At 39.0% G+C, this 19817-nt stretch overlaps 1 long non-coding RNA gene across 5 annotated transcripts in view; it reads right to left on the bottom strand.

Annotated features, from left to right (window-relative positions):
- LOC110143201 (uncharacterized) overlaps positions 1-19817 on the bottom strand; it is a 36912-nt gene that overhangs the window by 11632 nt on the left and 5463 nt on the right. For 3 of the 5 annotated variants that reach the window (XR_011491885.1, XR_011491887.1, XR_011491884.1), the window contains exons 2-6: positions 9912-10085; positions 9402-9559; positions 5650-5926; positions 1153-1316; positions 106-270 (exon numbers count right to left, since the gene is read on the bottom strand). This is a non-coding gene — a long non-coding RNA (uncharacterized lncRNA). The remainder of the gene's footprint in view (positions 1-105; positions 271-1152; positions 1317-5649; positions 5927-9401; positions 9560-9911; positions 10086-19817) is intronic. The other 2 variants (XR_011491886.1, XR_002315535.2) reach the window with 2 other exon arrangements.

Here is a 19817-nt window from a genome sequence, read left to right as displayed (position 1 = left end):
GGAAAATGAATCAGAAATAAATATCCTCAGTTTAATGCTATATAAATACATTTGCCATAGGTTTCATTAACTATTCATGGTACACACATGTACAGGTCAAATTACCTTTAAATATTACATTTCTTTCCAGTGGTAGAAAATTTCAGATTTATTCCATGTTTGGAAGGAGCAGCGATGGGACACATGCGTTATTATCTGCCAGCAAACTCAGCTGCTGGTTTCACTTAACTGACCAAAACGTGAAATAGCCTCAAGTGTCTTGACTCTGTCCTAGAAATCACAAACGGAACTTAAAGCCATTCTAAAAACCTAAGTATTTTACACATACTTTAAAGAAGAAATGGATTCTTTGGTGCCTCCTGCATAATATGCCTCAGGCATGTTATACAAATCTCAGTTAAAACAACCACACCTGTGAAGTAGGACTGATCATCCTTCCACATAATGCAATTGATGAAAAAAAAAAAAAAAAAGAGGTTCAGACCAATATGCTGCACATGATGGGAGGAAATGGCAGGATCTGCATGGAAACAGATCCTGTTCCTGACTAACCATGGTTTGTCAGGGTCCAACAGTTCAAGTGCATCTCTTGTAAGATCAGTTGTTACGTGGGGCCCTGTAGATGACAGCGTTGGTGGAACATTAACAACTTGAACTAATCAAGCCTCGGCTAACTTTCCCCTCCCACACAGCTGCACAGAAACGCTCTGGATTCAAGTCTGGAGGGTTTTTCGGTCTGGACCCTGTTCTTCCTCTGACTGATGTGCTATGTTAGTCGCTCAGTCATGTCTGACTCTATGTGACCCCATGAGCTGTAGCCCACCAGGCTCCTCTGTCCATGGGGATTCTCCAGGAAATAATACTGGCATGGGTTGTCATGCCCTCCTCCAGGGATCTTCCCAACCCAGGAATTGAACCCACGTCTCCCACATTGCAGATAGATTCTTTGCCATCTGAGTCACCTTGAGTTACTTGTATATTTCACATTCTTCTGACTTTTTTTTTTAATCAAGGGTAAACCAGGAATAATATTACAAGTACTGCCAATATCATAGTAGAATCAGAGGATCGGCTGAGTCGATACATGGGGTCGCTGTATGGAAAATGCCAAGTCCAGACTGATGTAGGGCTTCTGTAGGTCTCATCACTCACCCATCTCTGGTAGCAGACTGGTCCAGCATCTGGCCACAGAAAGTTCATATGAACTCAGCCACAAGAACTGACTCTCTCCTTTCCTCACAAATCCATTTCCATAGGGTCTCAAATCCTAGGGTCAGTCTACCTGATACAGCAAGACATGACATCCCTCTGTCCTGCTGCTCAGAGAAAGAAAAAAGGGTTCCATGTAAAGGCACAAAGAGGTTTATGACAAGGCATAACCATGACATTTTAGCACTGTCTTTTAAAAAGACCTCAACTTCACCACCTCAACTTGTGGCATCACCTCTATGGAGATGACTCCCATATTCATTTCCAAAGCCTATTATTCTCAAAGTGCCTCCAACTGAGAATGTTGATGTTTCTATAAATAGGCTTTACAGAGAGTTACTGAGCCATGTGGGGACCGTGGAAAGAAGGCATTCAGCATAGGGGTTTAAACATATTGCTAAGTTGATTAAACAATTTATCATCCAAACTGGGAGACTCTTTGAATGCTATTAATAATTATGCTGAGACAAAGGGTTTATACCAGGACTGTCCCAGACACAAGCAAGAGGAAGAACCACCCCTTATATACCTCAATAAAAAACCATCCTAGTTAGAGAAACATTAGTGTGTGTTAACCGTCTCCCATCCTGTATTTATGGGTGTTAGTTCAACTGCTCTGCTAGTTACAGAGTCGTATTATCAGAGAAAACTGCATGGGAACTGAAAAGTAGGAATAAAATCATTTCTTATATAAAAAGAAAAATAAAACCATTTTACTTAATCCTCCATGCTTATATATATTTTAGGAACTCCATCTTAATTTTCTTTTAAAAGGCAGCTGGATTAAATCTAATGAAAGTGTTATTCTGATAAATGTAAAAAATGTTAAATATGCCACAAAGTTTCTATTTGTTCTCTCTCTTTTTTTTTTTCTTAACATGTCAGTTATGTTTTAAAAAAAAATCAGAAGTGGTTCAGAAGTCTTTGAACCTCAGAGAGGCTCTAGATACCCCTAGGCCTGACCTTTCCTCTGGTTTTGTCAGTGTAGTTTAATCTAGCTGGACATTCACAATTCCGTGTCTTCTCAAACTCAGGATGTGTGTGTGTGTTCAGTCACTCCAGTAGTGTCCAGCTCTTTGTGACCCCATGGACTGTGGCCCACCAGCCTCCTCTTTCCATGGAATTCTCCAGGCAAGAATACTGGAGTGGGTTGCCATGCCCCCCTCCAGGATATCCTCTCAACCCAAGGGTCAAACCCACATCTCCTGTGTCTCCTGCATTTCACGTGGATTATTTACCTGCTAAGCCACCTGTGAAGCCTAAATTCAATACAGGTGAAACCAAACTCCTCTAAGGCAGGTTCATCTATCACGTGGCTATGACAGGGAATATAAAATCGACTGTGTCTGGGTCCACTGTCTCTAGGGCCAACACCGGCCCCAGATGTCATAGAGTAACACTGCAGATCTGAGCTACAAGGGGAGCAGGAAAGAGGAGAAATGTAAAGGAGAGCCAAGGCCAGAATCCCTGTTTGGTGTCACTTCCAGTGGCTTCTGTTGCCTGTGATTTCTCATCCTGCAAGGGGCAGGGCACACAAGCTGCACTGTCAAGGCGAACTCCAGGAGCGGGGCAGGGAGCCAGACACCTGAGCCTTGGCTGACAGCGTAGAGCGGCTCAGGCAAGTGGCTTCTGGGGAAGGCAAGGTGACAAGGACGCATGCTGCTTCCCCATCTGACACTTACCTGCGGCACCATCTGCGGCACCTTCTCAGAGCCGGGAAGTCTTCTGGCCTCTGGGGGAAAAGACAGCTCTCAACTGCAACCCCGTAGACCCTGAGTTGGTGGATGCCTGCCCTGAAATAGCAGTGGCAATTTCTAGTTCGTAAAAATCCCACCAGGATTCTAGCAACACACTTTGAGGATCGCCCAGCAGGCTCCCATCATGGTGTAACAGGCCTCCTATACACAACTGCCCCTTTCTGCCTGGTTGAATGAATCACTTTACACACCCATCTCAACACTTACACCTGCCTCATTTTGTGCCCCACACGTGCTGTCTTTACATCTTCAAGGCTGAGTTTCATAATATTGTAAGGCGACCGTTAGCATAGAAAGTGCCATCATGGAAGGAAAATCACTAACAATCAGCCAAATTATAATTAGTCCTGTAAGGACAATGCAGTAAGTACCCTGAAAGATGCTGGATGAGGTGACCCACAGGGCAACGGCACAGCGCCCATTTCTCGGAGGTGATCATTTCCCTGAGGATTCTCCAGCCATGGGGCAGAGGAGGCCCCTGGGTGCACCGGTTCTCTGGACCAGATCAGGTCAGTAAGCAGTGTCTCTCTTCTGTCTAGTTTATCTGTCCTGCTGGCATCCATGATGGAAGTGGAATTATTACAACCCACGAGGAAGGCATGATCAGTCACCTGGGTGGATACGTGAGAAAGAAAGAAAGGAACTTCTATTCCTTCAAACTGATGTCTTTCAGGTCACCAAAACCTGAGCTGCATCTAATTACTACAAGTGCTCTATGCATATTTTTATGTTTCAGCTTTAAAATGGGACATTTTTCTCCCACTTACTTGTCAGAACACTAAATTTCCAAAACTTCAGTTCTTAACTCACATAACCAATAAATAGAATGCTTCCCAGGTGGCTCAGTGGTAAAGAATCCACCTGCCAATGCAGGAGATACAAGAGATGGGGACTTGATCCTTGGGTCCACCAGCTCCAGTGTTCTTGCCTGGAACATTCCATGGATAGAGGAAGGAGCCTGGCAGTTAACGTTCCATGTGTTTACAAAGAGTCAGACACAACAGACTGAGCACACACACACTCGTTCAATAAAATAGCCAATCAATATGTAAGCAAACTTTTTTTGATAAGCCTACATGTGGAAGTTTTGCCTTAACATTTGAATATTTGCTGTTAATAATAAAAATATTCTTAATTACTATTTGAAAAGCTTTTTGGTTCCTAGAAAAGTACAGAGATGAGTTGCCTGGATTCAGTGTCAGTCATTAAATATCCAAAATGCTGTGAAAGTAGGAAATTATTTAACAAGCAGAATTGTGCTTTTTAAATAAAAGTGAATAATTTATTATGTTTAAAGGAAGCTTATCCTAAAATAAGAGCTATGGTCAGTTACATAGGTTATTGCGAAATCAGACCAAGATGCACAGAGAATCACAATGTTAGTGGCCTTGCCTGGCAAACAGATTACTTTATAGAAAATTTTCAGACAACTTAATGGCTAAATTTGTGTCTTTTCCATGACTAAATTATTTTCTTCTCATAGACTCAAAATTTTTTGAGTATAGAATCTCTGTCAGTTTAGTCCTTTTATCTACAAAACACCTCACATATTTCTGAGCATACAATAGATGCTTAAAATATGCTTATATTTAACTCATATAATATCACAGTCCTAACCTCTGAGAATCAAAAGTATTTTCATCGTACTTTACAGTTTACAAATCACTTTTTTAAATGATAGTTTTAGGTCAAATTAGGAGGATTATCTTAAGGTCAAATATAAATAAGCCACAGAAGCTAAAACTGAGAAAAATGTAGAGTTTCCCAAGATGACATGGTTTTTAAAATCTGTGTGTTGACGAACTCAACTTATATCATTTGACTTGAGCTCCTACAATCTTGGTTTGTATGCAACTGAAGACTTTGCTGAATTAATGGATACTTCAATCAATGAAATCATTGAAAAGTAAGCAGTGAAATCAGATTGTGAAGCAACAAGCTAGTTGATGATAAGTACCAAGGTTATTATTTATGTGTTCTTCATTATTTTTCTAAACGAGAGTGAGGTGGATGAAACACAGGACAAACAAAATGATACCTCCCAAAACAGCAGTCCCACCACCATCAAGGGGCATGTATGTTTCTTTACACTCAGAGAAGTTCAGAGGAGCTTGCTTAATGGAAAAGACTCACAAAGAAGCGAATAGTTTGGCATCACAGACCAAGTGGTTCGTCGCTGGCGATGACCACTGTCACAAGACTGGATTTAGCTTCAGACGTATTGCGTGCCATCTGGCTCCAAAGAGCAAGCCTATTTTTATAATATCATATTTGCAATAAGAGAAAACGACACACATGTTCAGAGTTGGACGGGCTTCCATTTTTAACACGACTGACTTTCGTCTTCCTGGGGGCCCCAAAGTGGGTGGGCTCTTTTTCTCTGCTCTGAGTCTTATCTCTGTTAAGTTGCATGATTAGGATCCCAAAGTCACTGAACAAACAGGGTAGGATTCTCCGTAACAGACCTCTTGTTCATATACATTTCCCTGGCTTTTGTTCGAGAAGTCCGAAAACAGCTATCATCTCCACACTAATAATATCCTTCAGTAAATGATAAAACCAAGTCCAAAGTAAACCAATAAGCTTTATCGGCATGTCAAAGTGATCCCCTTACAGCTCTGTACTTGCCAACTGCGCATCCTTTTCCTAGACACAGCCTCGATGCACATTAAAAGGCACTTACTGGAGCGGGTGTTTGTTTCCCAAAGGAGAGCAGGCTACACTCTGCTTCCAGTCACCCCGGTCGTCACTCTCATCACAGGAAGATAGGTGTACTTTACAGCCAGACTCCTTCCTGGATGACCTCCTGACTTAGAGTCTGGGGGAAATCCAGAGCTTCCTGCCAAGTGGTTCTTGCTCTTTCTGCTTGTTAATATTAACTGATGGACTTCTCGGAGGGAGGGTGAGTTTCTTACCACGAATCCAGAGAATGCCGCGGTCCACCAGCTACTGTTCCATCCCTGTTGTCAGAGATAAGTCAAGAGGGATTTACTCACCCCGCTCATCCTAACAGATGGCCCTTCCCCTGTATCCTGAGAGAAGCTGAAAAATCAGTCCGCATTCTCTCTAATTCCAAATTAGGCAAATGAGTGTGCTGGCCTTGATGGCTGGGAGCGGATTTAGCAAAATGGACACAGTGAAAAAGGTAAAAGATGTAAAAGGTTTAGAAAGGCCTGTGTCTCACCTCATTTAGAATTCTGTGCCCCTCCTCTCACTTCTTTTATTTTCATTAATTGTGATAGGAGGATAATTGCTTTACAATGTTCTGCTAGTTTCTATCATCCACCTCCCCAACTTTTGGCATAAAAATGATGCTTATTTATGAAGGAGTGAAAACAATAATATTCTTTTCTTTCCTTTTGTTTTCTGTGTGTGTACGCGTGTGTGACTTTGCCATGCTATGTCCAGGAAAGGTGGCCGTATACAGCATATGCTTGTATAAGTGAATGTGTAACTACAAAAACGTGTCCATTGTATATACATCCCACACTGAAGTAGCATGTGGGTCTGTGTAGCTAGCTAATAACAGGAACAATGGAGGCTGCTTGCATTAAGTAATAGCAATATGTTGCAGGTTTTCTTGGAATTTTTTATTTTTTTTATGATTGTAGATAAATATTCCCCCAGGAATGAATGGCTCAGGGAAGGTGTGATGGGATATGAAGCCTTTCGTCATAAAATCCCCATATAAAAATCCTGTCAAGATTGATAGGGACTGAAGTGTATATAACACTGTTGCTGCGTTGGTTTCATTCCAAACACAGCATGCCTCTGAATGATCTGTCATTACCATCAGACCTGAAGGAAAGAAGAGCTGGAGAGAGAAACCTCTCATTGCCACCTATAGGCTGCAAAAGGAAGGTCCAGGGGACAGCCACATTGCTCTGGGGAGCAGCAGAGAAGGAGAGATGTTCTAGAGTCCTCCAGTTTGTATTCACATTGACTTGGCCTCACTCCTTTTTTCAAAGATCACTTCTTGCGCCAACATCTGGCCCAGATGCAATAGAGGATACAAAGGTACAAAAGAAATATAGTCCTCATCTTTGGCTACAAACATGAAAAGTAAATCTATCTCTCATGTTCTAGGCACTGGAGAGAAGCCACAGTGAACTGCGGACTTGATTGACAGTGGTGACAGAGCGGTCTTCCTGGAGGAGGTGGCATTCAAACCCTGCTAAGTTTTCTACAAGGCCAACACCCAGGTAGAGGGGAGGGGTCGTGTTCTCGGTCACGGAGCATGGCATAAACAAGGGGGCGGCAGTACAGATGATATCTTACACGTTTAGGGAACTACAGTAAGTTCTGCATCTGACTTTGCTCTATGTGTGAATTTTGTACAGTCTGTGGGAGGGGAATAGTGTGGCCTGAGATGGGGCTAAAAATAACTGAAGAAAGAAGGACTGTGAAAGGCTCAAGGACTCTGCTATGTTGTTGTTCAGTCACTAAGTCATGCCCAGCTCTTTGAGACTCCATGGACCGCAGCCCTCAAGTCTCCTCTGTCCATGTGATTTCCCAGCCAAGAACACTGGAGTGGGCTGCCATTCCCTTCTCCAGGGAATTTTCCTGACACAGGGACTGAACCTGCATCTCCTGCATTGGCAAGCAGGTACTTTTACCACTGAGCCACCAGGGAAACCCTGTGCTATGGTACTTGTAGTAAATTCTAGACTCAGAGTTGCTGTCCCTAAAGTGAGATCAGTAGTTTGCCGAAAGCAAGAACCTTTGTTATTTTACCATTTTAATTGACATGTTTGGTGGTGTCTATCCAACTCACACTTTCCCTTTTGACTCTCCCCCTACTCCACAGAAAGGCCCCTTAGTGGTGGGTCATGTGTGAGTTCTACAATGCTGCTCCTCGGACTACCATATGCAGAGTTATCAGATCCCTGGCCCAAGCTGGGCCAATCAGCTTCTTTCTTACATGAGTTTCTTTACTGTAACAGAAAATTCCTGGGAACTGAGTTTGCTAATGACAGATCTCAAGAAGGAAGATCCAGACCTCAATATCGATGTTTCCATGCTTTCTGACGCCACTTAGTTCAGCCCTTTCACGACAACTTCAGTATCCCTCATATGAATATCCTTTTTTGAATAAGCTAGCTCAAGTTACTTTCTGCTGATTTGCAAAGCAAAGACTACTGATACAGTTGATTTCATTTTTAGTGTTTTATTATTTATCTCAGTGATTTTCCCTTGACAGACAGCAATCTATTCCCAAGGGGGGAAAAAATTGCTCCAGGTATTGCACTCACACAATTCCCCAGAGTGGTAACTAACTAGTTATGTCCATCAATCAACAACCCACTGAATCAAAGGCTGATTTTTTTCATTAAAATTATATCACTCAGTAACCTACTAGAAGGAAGATCCAAATACCAAATCCTACTTAAGAATTAGAGAGATATATCCATTTCTGTGTTTAAGTCCATTTATATGGAGCTGGTTTTATCTGCTCATTCATGTGTTTAAGAATTCATGTGTTTGACATGCATTTTACATCTACTTAACAGCTAAAAGGAAATTCTGAGCAGCCATATTTACCATTGTCAGGATCTCTGTAAATTAGCCTAGTTATGAGAGATCACTTGTACCCAGGGAAGACATTCAGTAGCTCTCACTGTGGCTCAGCATTTCAAATGAAAAGCTTTTTCCATCAATATGATTCCTTCTGCCCTCTCACCTTCCCTCTTCCTGAGCCACCATCTGGGTAGAGATGCATGAAGGCATTGCCAAAAATTGCTGTGTCAAACAATAGGTGTCACTATGTGACAGCATGCAAAAATTAAGCTGTTACCTTGGTGACCAGGCCAGAATAAAAGCGTCCCGTAGACTTAGATTCAGTATAGAGAGACCTGGCAGCTGGGTTGGGTGGGGCTTGTGCTCCAGCTAAACTGACTCACACGTATCACAATGTCTGCTGTCCAGTGGGCCCCCGTGATTGGAAAGAGTCAACAGCGGACATCTTGCTAGTGTCCGGGAGCCTGAGATAATGAACTTGGAAAGCCTTTGTCTATTGGCAATGCTAAAATCCTTCAAATCAAAATGCAAGTTTCAATTCTATATTCTCTCCAAGGAAAAAATATAACTAGCTTTCATCTATAACACCATCATCTCGTTTTAAAAAGGTTTCAGTTCTGAACCTCCTTTCTGTCTATGAGATAGAGTCTGAGATATGTTGAAATGAGATTGTTAAGAGCCCAGACTGTAGAATTTTCCCTGGCCATCCAAGTCACTCAGAAAGCCCCAAGCACTCTCTTTTTCCATGTATTATAATAAAACAAATTATTCTGGTGTCACAGACCTTGAATACCTACTAACCTTGATAAGCACTTACATCTAAACAAAAAAGGAATCAATTTGCATTTTCCTTTCTACTGGCTAACATAATGCTTCATTTTACAGTCGCCATTAAGGGTTATTGCTATCTTTACATACCACATTAGGCAGTGTGTGTCCATTGTTCATGCATAGTTCCATCAGAATGTTTCAGGTTGAAGGCATTTTTACAATGATGTGGCTTTTGTCCTGTCCCAATGCTATTATCTTGAATGCATTTATCCCAACAGGTCTCTTCAAAACTGGAAAACTGTCCCCTGTGAGAACATGTCAGGGATCACCTTCCTTCACAATCAGAATTAACAAAGCTCACACTACTGTATATAAAATAGATAACTAAAAAGGACCTACTGTATAGCACAGGGAACTCTATTCATTATTCTTTAATAACCTATATGGGAAAAGAATCTGAAAAACAATGAATATATGTATATGTACAACTGATCTACTTATCCGTACACCTGAAATTAAAGCAACTTTGTAAATCAACTATACTCCAATAATATTTTAAAAAAAAAGAATTAACCATATTTAAAGTCTCACCAAGCCTCAGTGAGCATGCACACACACACACACACACACACACACACACACACACACACAGCTTACCTGGATGGGCAGATAGATCAAGCTGCAAATATTCTTGGACTGACCTTAATGAATTGAAAACTGCATAGACTCAAGAAATTCTTTGAAGGAATCATAGCATCTGAAGCTTTCAACCATGCCATGCCTGGCCTTTGAATTAGCATTTTCTCCTCTGATCTATGGCCTCTTAATTTTCTGGAGAAGAAGAAGGAAACCACAGGCATTCATGAAACAAGCATCCATGTATGGGAAGAAATGGGAAGCATACTCCTGCTGGCAACCAGAAATAGTTGAGTTAGAATAATTGAGAAATGGCCACTGGTAGGTTGGGTAACACAATTATTATAGATGTAACCTTTGGGGAAGTAAAAGCCGAAAATCTTAACTGAGAAAGATAGATGCACTCCATGAAAAAGAATGATCACCAAAGACCCATTTCACAATGAAAAAGCATATAAGTAGTGGTTGCAGAACACTATTCCAACAATGACAAATAGCTTGGTCAGAGATCAAAAATTAAAGCATAAAATATTGATATTTTAAAATTGAGCTTTCATAATAAAAAACACCAAAGAACCATTTTATCTTGGTATGTTTGGCAATCATATTTTAATGTATATTCAGCTATTCCTTATTTTATATTAGTCCTGTAACTTTTCCCTGCCCTGATTCCATTTCAAATCAAGAGAGTAAAGGTCTGGAATATTTTGCCATTGTGAGAAGTCTGAATGAATCTTGAATGTCCAATTCTTAATATCTTTATTAATGAATAATCTTATTGTGCAATGAAGAAACTAGATTCTAAGATTCTAACGGACAGGTAAAGTATCTTTAAATTTTGTTCAGGGCCTTGTGTGAAGTAGTTAATGATGATGGAAGAGATACTGATAAATAAAACTAACAGAAGCTCTGGCAGAACTATTGATCCTTGGAATATATGGGCATCTTCCAAGGAGTTTAAAATACAATAACATTCCACTCAGAAACTACTCCTTTATGTGTAGGTCCAGTGAAAGGAAAAAAAATACACATATTTATAAAACAAGGACGCTGTGACAGGGTCTAGAGTAAGCTCCAGGGAAGCAGAAGGGAAGGAGACTTTGCACCTGCTCTGTAGAATTTTCCAGCCCAGAATAGAGTCTGACAAGAAAGCAATCAAAACGCATATAATGTGGTTAAGTGCTTGATTTCCCCATGCAAGACTGAAAATCATTTCCACATCACCCTTGCCTTAATCTTCTTGATTATCCTATGAACCAGGTGCTAACTATCATCTCAGTTCACACTGGGACATTCTGAGACATTGGGAGATGACCTAGAGTTAGGTAGGAGGTCTAAGCGTGGACCTCAGTTTCCCCACTCCGAGCAGCAGGGAGTGGTGGTGATTTTCCACAGTGTTTCTATGGGAGTGTTGAGCCTGTGGCTATGTCTAAGTTTCTCCCAGAAGGATGTAAAGTCCTGGTGAAGCTGCTTAATTTCACTTACGCTGGCTACTTCACCTCTCAGCTCCACACCGGATTGGGAATGCCCATCAAAAGGTTGGCAGATTCCATGAAAGCAAATTCAAAGAATCTGAAGATCAGGAACTGTCATTCAGAAGCTCTTCACATCCTCAGCCCATCCTCTTATTATAGTGCCAAATCCAAGTTTACTAAAGAAGTTAGGGAAACAAGAACTCTGATAAAAAGGGAGTGATTGTTTTGTTTTGTTTCATTTTTCTGAAATAAAAATACTCTTAAGATGACTGGAAGCTCCACCTAAAGGATTTTAAAATAAATTTTAAAACCAATAAAAATTATTTAGGAGTAAATATTTGTATTAGTCAAAGACTTTCCCTCTACAAAAGGGTTCCCTGCAGATTTCCTCTTAATGGTGTACTCCCTTGTTGCTTCTTAAATGATATTTACAGACCATTAACTACTTGCAAAAAAGCAGGTAGAGAAAAACTGCCAAAGTATGAGAATCTCTTATTGATTAGCCAAAATTAAGAAGAAGCTCCCTGAGAGATGGAATTCAGTCTGCCAGAAGTGAATTCTCACAATGAATTTTGGAATAAATCTCTGATGGCAAGATTTCTTCCTTGAATGCAAACAGAACTCAGATTTTAAGAACATTATTTTTAATGCTAAAGTATTTGGGGATGAAAATATTAAAACTTTTCTAACTATTACCAGGGTATTGAGAATTAGGAGATTTTTACATTTTTAAAAAATTCAATAAATAACATTATAATTAAAATCCAAATGCATAAAGTTTTGCCACATTTCTGCTTGATCCCTTAGCATTGACTTGTAGAAGTAATAGATAAAATGCACACTTTTTTTTTAATATTCCTGACCTAAATTATTCAAACACTTTTCAGAAATATCTTCCTGACCCAAGTTAGCATCACCACAAAGACCTTCTTACAGAAACTTCCCAAGAAGTGGGCATGAACATTTTAAAAGTCTTCCTAATATTAGTTGAAAATGGTACTTCTTGTTATTTATTTTAAAAGAGTTTGATTGCAAATTAAGTTGAACATATCTTTTATTTTAATTAGTAATTCATATTTTCTGCTGTAAACTATCTGCAAACTATTTGTATTTTCTGTTGTAAACAGATAGTTTACTTCGTAATATGTTCCTGTTGAGTCTCAGTAATTCCTTATCGATTTGTGTGAGTTCTTCACTAATCAAGAATTACAGTTCCTTTCATATTGGTTACAAACAGTTTCTTCAGTTAGATGTGTGCACTTTTATTTCATTTGTGAAATTTGTAGCATGTACTTTTGACTTTTTTCACCAATTTTTACCTAGAAAATGTTTTCTCCATGAATTACATAAAGAAGTTATTTATGTTTTCATCTGTTTTCAATATTTTTCCTATTGTCTTCAAAATTTTTCTTTTTAAATGTTTTTACCGGTGGATGAGTCAGGCTGCTCTCCTAATCTCTTTGAAACTGTTTTTTGCTTCATAATGAGGAAATTATAATAACTATTTTGTAAAATTTGGGGAATTTTGTGAAGTGGTATTTGAAAGCTCTTTTTTGTCCTCAGAAGCTGACAAAACTGAAATTTCAATAGTATTTATTATTATGGCTGACCAGAATCTGATATGCCAAAAAGTTCCAACAATCTTGACCAAGCAAAGCAAAACAAAGTGCATATTTCATAGCTTTGAACAACACAGAAGTCAGTATGCTTTGGCCAGATGTAAAATAATTAAACTACATATGAGCATCTTTGAACCAAATCTTATGATGACTTTTTCACCCCTTTTTTCCCTTGTTTAATTTTTTTTTTTTTTCTCTTTAGAAATCACCTCCAAGTAATGCACAGAAGAGATTGCCCTACCCGCTCGCCTTACTGCCCGGTTTAATATGGCTTGGACTGTCTTCTCATATCCCCAGCTCCTATATGAATCATTTTCAGCGCTGAGTTCTGATCATTATATACAAGGTCACTTTTTAATTAGAACAATATAGTAAAACATATGCTCGCAAGATAAATGAGGTACAAAGCTAGCTGTGCTACGGTGAACCCTTTTATTGGAAAGCCCTTAAAAATAATAAGCGTCATGTATAGTCCAGGGGCCTTTGCAACATATTTCAGTACAGCAAAGTGCCTGCCATAGTGAATGAATACCCTGTTATAGTGAACAATCATTTGGCAGCATAGGTTATTTTAATGGACACATCACTTTAAACGAAGCCTTCACCATCTGTTCTGCCCTCTAATTACAGATGCAAAAGGAACATAATTCACAATTGCATCATAAAAAAGTAAGATATAAGTGATTTAAATGCATGTGGATCTTCCTTATTCAATGCAGTATGCAGCTGTTATGTTGTTTTCATGTTTCAAACACAAATGAGGATAGAAATCGTTCTTCTCTGATGGAGTGAATTCCCTGATACAGGACATTTTGGGGTGTGAATAAATGCAAAAGTGCCTCCTCTTCCAGCACCTTCCTATCACATGAGAGACAAGGCTCTTCTATAATGCATTCTGTGTTCTGTTATCATGTGTGATGGTAGGCATGTTTGTGTTAAAATCTAATTTTCGGTTGATTCTTTATTAGGCTTTCTCATCTCAATGACTGCTCAAGTACTTGTACTTGTGATAACCAAATGGTTGGCTGTAGGTTGATGTGTTATAACAAAGAAATCCTCCTGCAGAGTAAGATAAGGACTTGGTTACCCCAATAAGCATGTTGGTAAATCTTACACAAACCCTTTTTGATTTTTCAAGACCAACTCTTTGGAGTTACAAGCAGAAAGATGGAGCTCCTTACCTTTTCCCTAATTTTTCAAAAATACTTCAAAACTCCCTCATGAATTCATAAGTTAAGGATTACTTATTTGGGGAAGGATATTTTAATATACAAGCTTGAAGGTGAATTTAATTCCTTACTGTAAAACTTCCAGTGTAATTTAGTACTGACACAATCACTATGAATCCAGAATATAATTCTGTTTTCTAAAGACAAAATTTGTTAAATTCATCCTAGAGATGCTCAATTTGTTTTCAAACAATGAAGCTGGATAGTCAAATGAAATGTTAATAAGGTAAAATATTTTATTCTTAGAACTAATTGCTGGGGGATTGGTGCTAAAAAAAAGGGAATTAATTGGTGAAGAGTGCAAACAGCTTAGAAAGCTAAGAACATTATTTAAAATCCATGCTATAACCCTGCAAATGATGAGAAAAATACCCCCTGAAAAAGTTTATACTTCAGATTCTCTGTGGTTCTACAATGAATGAGATGCAGTTCCATAGTCATTGCTAATAAACAGGTGCTTTGAAGGTGCTAAGTAATTTTTAAAATCCATGTTCCCCCAAAAATAAAGTTTGTATTTCTAATTTATTTAACAACTTTATTTTACAGATTAATCAAACAATATTTAGATAATCTAAATATCAACATTTCAATTACTGTGTTCAAATTCATGTCCTTTGCATTGGTGATGCTATCCAATCATCTCATCTTCTGTTGTCCCCATCTCCTTCTGCCTTCAATCTTTCCCAGCATCAGGGTCTTTCCTAATGAGTCGGCTCTTCACATCAGGTGGCCAAAGTATTGGAGCTTCAGCTTCAGCATCAGCCCTTCCAATGAATATTCAGGACTGCTTTCCTTTGGGATGGACTGGTTGTATCTCCGTGCAGTCCAAGGATCTCTCAAGAGTCTTCTCCAACACCACAGTTCAAAAGCATCAATTCTTCGATGCTCAGCTTTCTTAATGGTCCAACATTCACATCACAATGCTCACATGACTACTGAAAAAACCATAGCTTTGACTAGGCCGACCTTTCTGTTGGAAAAGTAATGTCTCTGTTTTTTAATATGCTGTCTAGGTTGGTCATAGCTTTCCTTCCAAGGAGCAAGAATCTTTTAATTTTGTGGCTGAAGTTACCATCTGCAGTGATTTTGAAGCCCAAAATAATAAAGTCTCTCACTGTTTCCATTGTTTCCCCGTCTATTTGCCATGAAGTGATGGGACCAGATCATATGAGCTTCATTTTCTGAATGTTGAGCTTTAAGCCAACTTTTTCACTCCCCTCTTTCACTTTCATCAAGAGGCTCTTTATTCCTCTTTGCTTTCTGCCATAAGGGTGGTGTCATCTGCATATCTGAAGTCATTGATATTTCTCCCAACAATCTTGATCCCAGCTGTGTTCCATCCAGTCTGACATTTCATATAGTGTACTCTTCATAAGGGTTAAATAAGCAGGGTGACAATATACAACCTTGACGTATTTGCTCCCAATTTGGAACTAGTCTGTTACTCCATGTTTGGCTCTATGTTTTGGCTCTATGTTTCATGTTTGGCTCTCAGTTCATTGTTCCATATTCTGTTGCTTCTTGACCAGCATACAGATTTCTCAGGATGCAGGTAAGGTGGTCTGGTATTCTCGTCTCTTTAAGAATTTTCCATAGTTTGTGGTGATCCACACCGTCAAAGGCTTTTAGCATAGTCAATGAAGAAAAGTGGATATTTTTCTGAAATTCTCTTTCTTTTTCGATGATCCAACAGATGGCCATTTGATCTCTGGTTCCTCTGCCTTTTCTAAATCCAGCTTGAACATCTGAAACTATTCAGTTTACATACTCTTGAAGCCTAGCTTGGAGAATTTTGAGCATTACTTTGCTAATATGTGACATGCATGCAATTATGCAGCAGTTTGAGCATTCTTTGGCATTGCCTTTCTTTGGGATTGGAATGAAAGCTGATCTTTTCCAGTCCTGTGGCCACTCACTGCTGAGTTTCCAAATTTGCTGGCATCTTGAGTGCAGCACTTTCACAGCATCATCTTTCAGGATTTGAAATAGCTCAACTGGAATTCCATCACCTCTGCTAGCTTTATTCACAGTAATGCTTCCTAAGGCCCGCTTGACTTGACGTGCCAGGATGTCTGGCTCTAGGTGAGTGATCACACCATCGTGGTTATCTGGGTCATGAAGATCTCTTTTTATAGTTCTTCTGTGTATTCTTGCCACCTCTTCTTAATATCTTCTGCTTCTGTTAGGTGCATAGCATTTCTGTCTTTTATTGTGCCCATCTTTGCATGAAATATTTCCTTGGTATCTCTAATTCTCTTGTAGAGATCTCTAATCTTTCCCATTCTATTGTTTTCCTCTATTTTTCTGCATCAATTACTTTGGAAGGTTTTCTTATATCTCCAAAGAATATATTATATATTCCAAAGAATAGTAATTCTTTGCAACTCTGTACTCAGATGGATATATCTTTCCTTTTCCCCTTTCCCTTTTGCTTCTCTTCTTTTATAAGCTATTTGTAAGGCCTCCTCAGACAACCATTTTGCCTTTTGCATCTCTTTTTCTTGGGGATGGTTTTGATCACCATCTCCTGTACAATGATATGAACCACTGTAGTGTGTATATTTTAATCCCAAATTCCTAATTTAATTAAATTTTTATGATGGACTAGGAGAACTTCTGTTACCTGTCACACTGATGTTTAATTCTTTGTAAACTTCAAAGTCTTTTTAGGATTTTTTAAACTATAGCTTGAGAGGAGGTGAGTGGGGGAAATTTAGAAGGTAAAAAACATCTGTTAAACATTTTTACTTTTCTCTGTTAACCAGCTATGTGGACATATCTTATAATTGCAGGTTATATACTAAGTAACTCTATAACAGTAGAGCATTAAAATGGATCAAATATAAAAAACAGCAAATTTGGTGTTAGCAACCCATATGTTCAGACATACATTTAAATTTTCTCTTTATTTTTTACATTATTTTTATGATAGCCAATAATTTAATTAGTAATAAATGTGAATTTCAGGGAAGTCAAGCTGAAAGGAATTGTGTCCTTGATAATAGTGTCTACATCTAAAACCCTTTACATTATTTTTATTTCAGAAGATTTCAGAAAAGAAAGTCAAATTAATGTTTCTGAACATGCAACTTTCTGGACAAGACTGTTTTCAATAGATATCATTCAACGGATCACTTCTTTCATTTAAACATGTATTAGCTGTACTTGGAAAGGACAAATGAATCACCAGCAAAATAGATCTTACCTTACCTCTATTTTTCAGTTAAATTACAAATAATTTCTTTTTTGCATAGTTTTCCGTTGCATTCAGTTTAAAGGATGTGTGATTTGTTTAACAAAAAAAAAAAATTGCTGGCTAAACATAAATTCAGCTTCATTTTAGAAATTTCAAAGCTATCAATTGCTAGTAAAGTTTAAAATGAACTTAAACATAAATGTATTTATTTGCTGAATGGCCTGTAAGTGAATCCATTTGGGGATGAAGGACGCTAATAAGGGTCAACTTGGAGGTAAGAGAGTGTAGGGAGTCACAGATAATTTCATCAAGCAGAAGACACTGCAGCTCACCCTCCCACAGAAGACAGTCATATGTGATACATGAGAAGCAATGATTTCTAGTTGTATATTAATAAAGTACGACAAAGTCTTCGCTCTGGGAAAATTACCTAAATCTAGCATTATAAGTCCTTTACTAAGACCACTCAGCCCAACATGCTGCTGCTGCTGAGTCACTTCAGTCGTGTCCAACTCTGTGCGACCCCGTAGACGGCAACCCACCAGGCTCCCCCATCCCTGGGATTTTCCAGGCAAGAACACTGGAGTGGGTTGCCATTTCCTTCTCCAATGCATGAAAGTGAAAAGAGAAAGTGAAGTCGCTCAGTTGTGTCCGACTCTTAGTAACCCCGTGGACTGCAGCCCACCAGGCTCCTCTGTCCGTGGGATTCTCCAGGCAAGAGTACTGGAGTGGGGTGCCATTGCCTTCTCCGCAGCCCAACATAGTATCACATTTATACTAGAACCATGGTTGTGATTTTGGTCACTGAGAGCCAATGACATTTACAGATCCTGTATATGAGTGGTGATGATGGATGATGAGGATGATGGTGATGAAGATGATGAAGTTGATAATAGCACTGAAGATAATACTGCTGATGATGATGATGACATTTAACAAATATGAAATGACTATATGTTAAACTCTTTTATTTTCTAATTAACTTTTTGTTACATTTAATTCTCTCAACAACCCTGTGAGAAAGTCACTGGAACATTAGAAAAGACATACTACCCAGAATGAGAAGCTCTAGGGAACATCACTGGTTTTGTTAAAAGTCTTTACTAACTTTTACTGGCCCATGGGAAGGACTGATGCTGAAGCTAAAGCTACAGTACTTTGGCCACCTGACGCGAAGAGCCAACCCATTGGGAAAAACCCTGATGCTGGGAAAGATTGAGGACAGGAGGAGAAGGGGGCGACAGAGGATGAGATGGTTCGATGGCATAACTGACTCAATGGACATGGGTTTGAGCAAACTCTGGGAGATGGTGAAGGACAGGGAAGGCTGGCATGCTGCACTCCATGGGGTCACAAAGGGTTGGACACAACTCAGCAGCTGAACAACAACATTGGCTCACTTATACCAGCCTTAATTCCTTATGTTGTAAATCCATTCTTGCTTGGCAAAAATTTGATTAGGGTAACTGAAGGAAAACTGATTCAAAAGTATTGTATCTTGAAATTAATCAAAATTTAAATGTCATTGCTATTTAATCTATATAGGCATATACACAGTATACACACTAAGTAACTTATTTCCCCAAAATCAAAATAAATGACTAAATCAGTATATATATCTAGAAGTGATGAGAAAACAAAACAACAAAAAAAGACCCTGAAATGCAGCATCTCTGCACTCAAGACAACAAAAGGTAATTAAGCATCTATCAACATACAGCTGCTATATGAAAAACACTGGATTAGATGCTGTGGAGAAAACAAAGAGAATTAATATCTGTCCTAAGGAGTGACCCATCCAATTAGGAGTGCAAAGATGAACTCATAAAACTATGACAATATAAGACTGAAAGAGCATTTCTAATTAGTTACAGGGAAAATACCAAAATCACTTTCCTCTTCCTTTAAACCTCCTTCATAACATTTATTTCAACTAAGCAGGAGTCATCTCTCCCACCAGGCTTTCATAATCCTTTGTCATTCTTTTAAAACCTGTTCTTCATTGGACTGAGCCTGTTTGCACCTCTGTTTCCACATATATGGAATGGAATACCGAGTAACAGCCTCATAGGGTTATTGTCAGCACTCAATGCATCAATGACAATAAATGATTAGAATATTTCCTAGCACATGAGAGTGTCTTATTGTTACCACCTATCTCTCTACTGAATTTCCTGACCTGATTTGTAAACTTCATACCATCTTGTTCACAATTCAAACAGCTTCTAGAAAATGAGAATAGGTATTTTATGTGTTTTCTCAAATGAGAATAATGAAGTATATGATAAAGACTAATGGTGCAGTTGGTATCCAGAGGGTGCATGTTCACTCATCTCTAGAGAGATCAAGGCAGACTTGCTGAGGAAAGTGAGTTGAAAGGTACAAAGGAACAAAAACTACCTCCTTCT

The sequence above is a fragment of the Odocoileus virginianus genome, chromosome 16, assembly GCF_023699985.2.
Source record: "Odocoileus virginianus isolate 20LAN1187 ecotype Illinois chromosome 16, Ovbor_1.2, whole genome shotgun sequence".
Lineage (NCBI taxonomy): Eukaryota > Metazoa > Chordata > Mammalia > Artiodactyla > Cervidae > Odocoileus > Odocoileus virginianus.
Note: the sequence above shows the minus strand (reverse complement) of the source record. Positions and strands in the feature narration are given on the sequence as shown.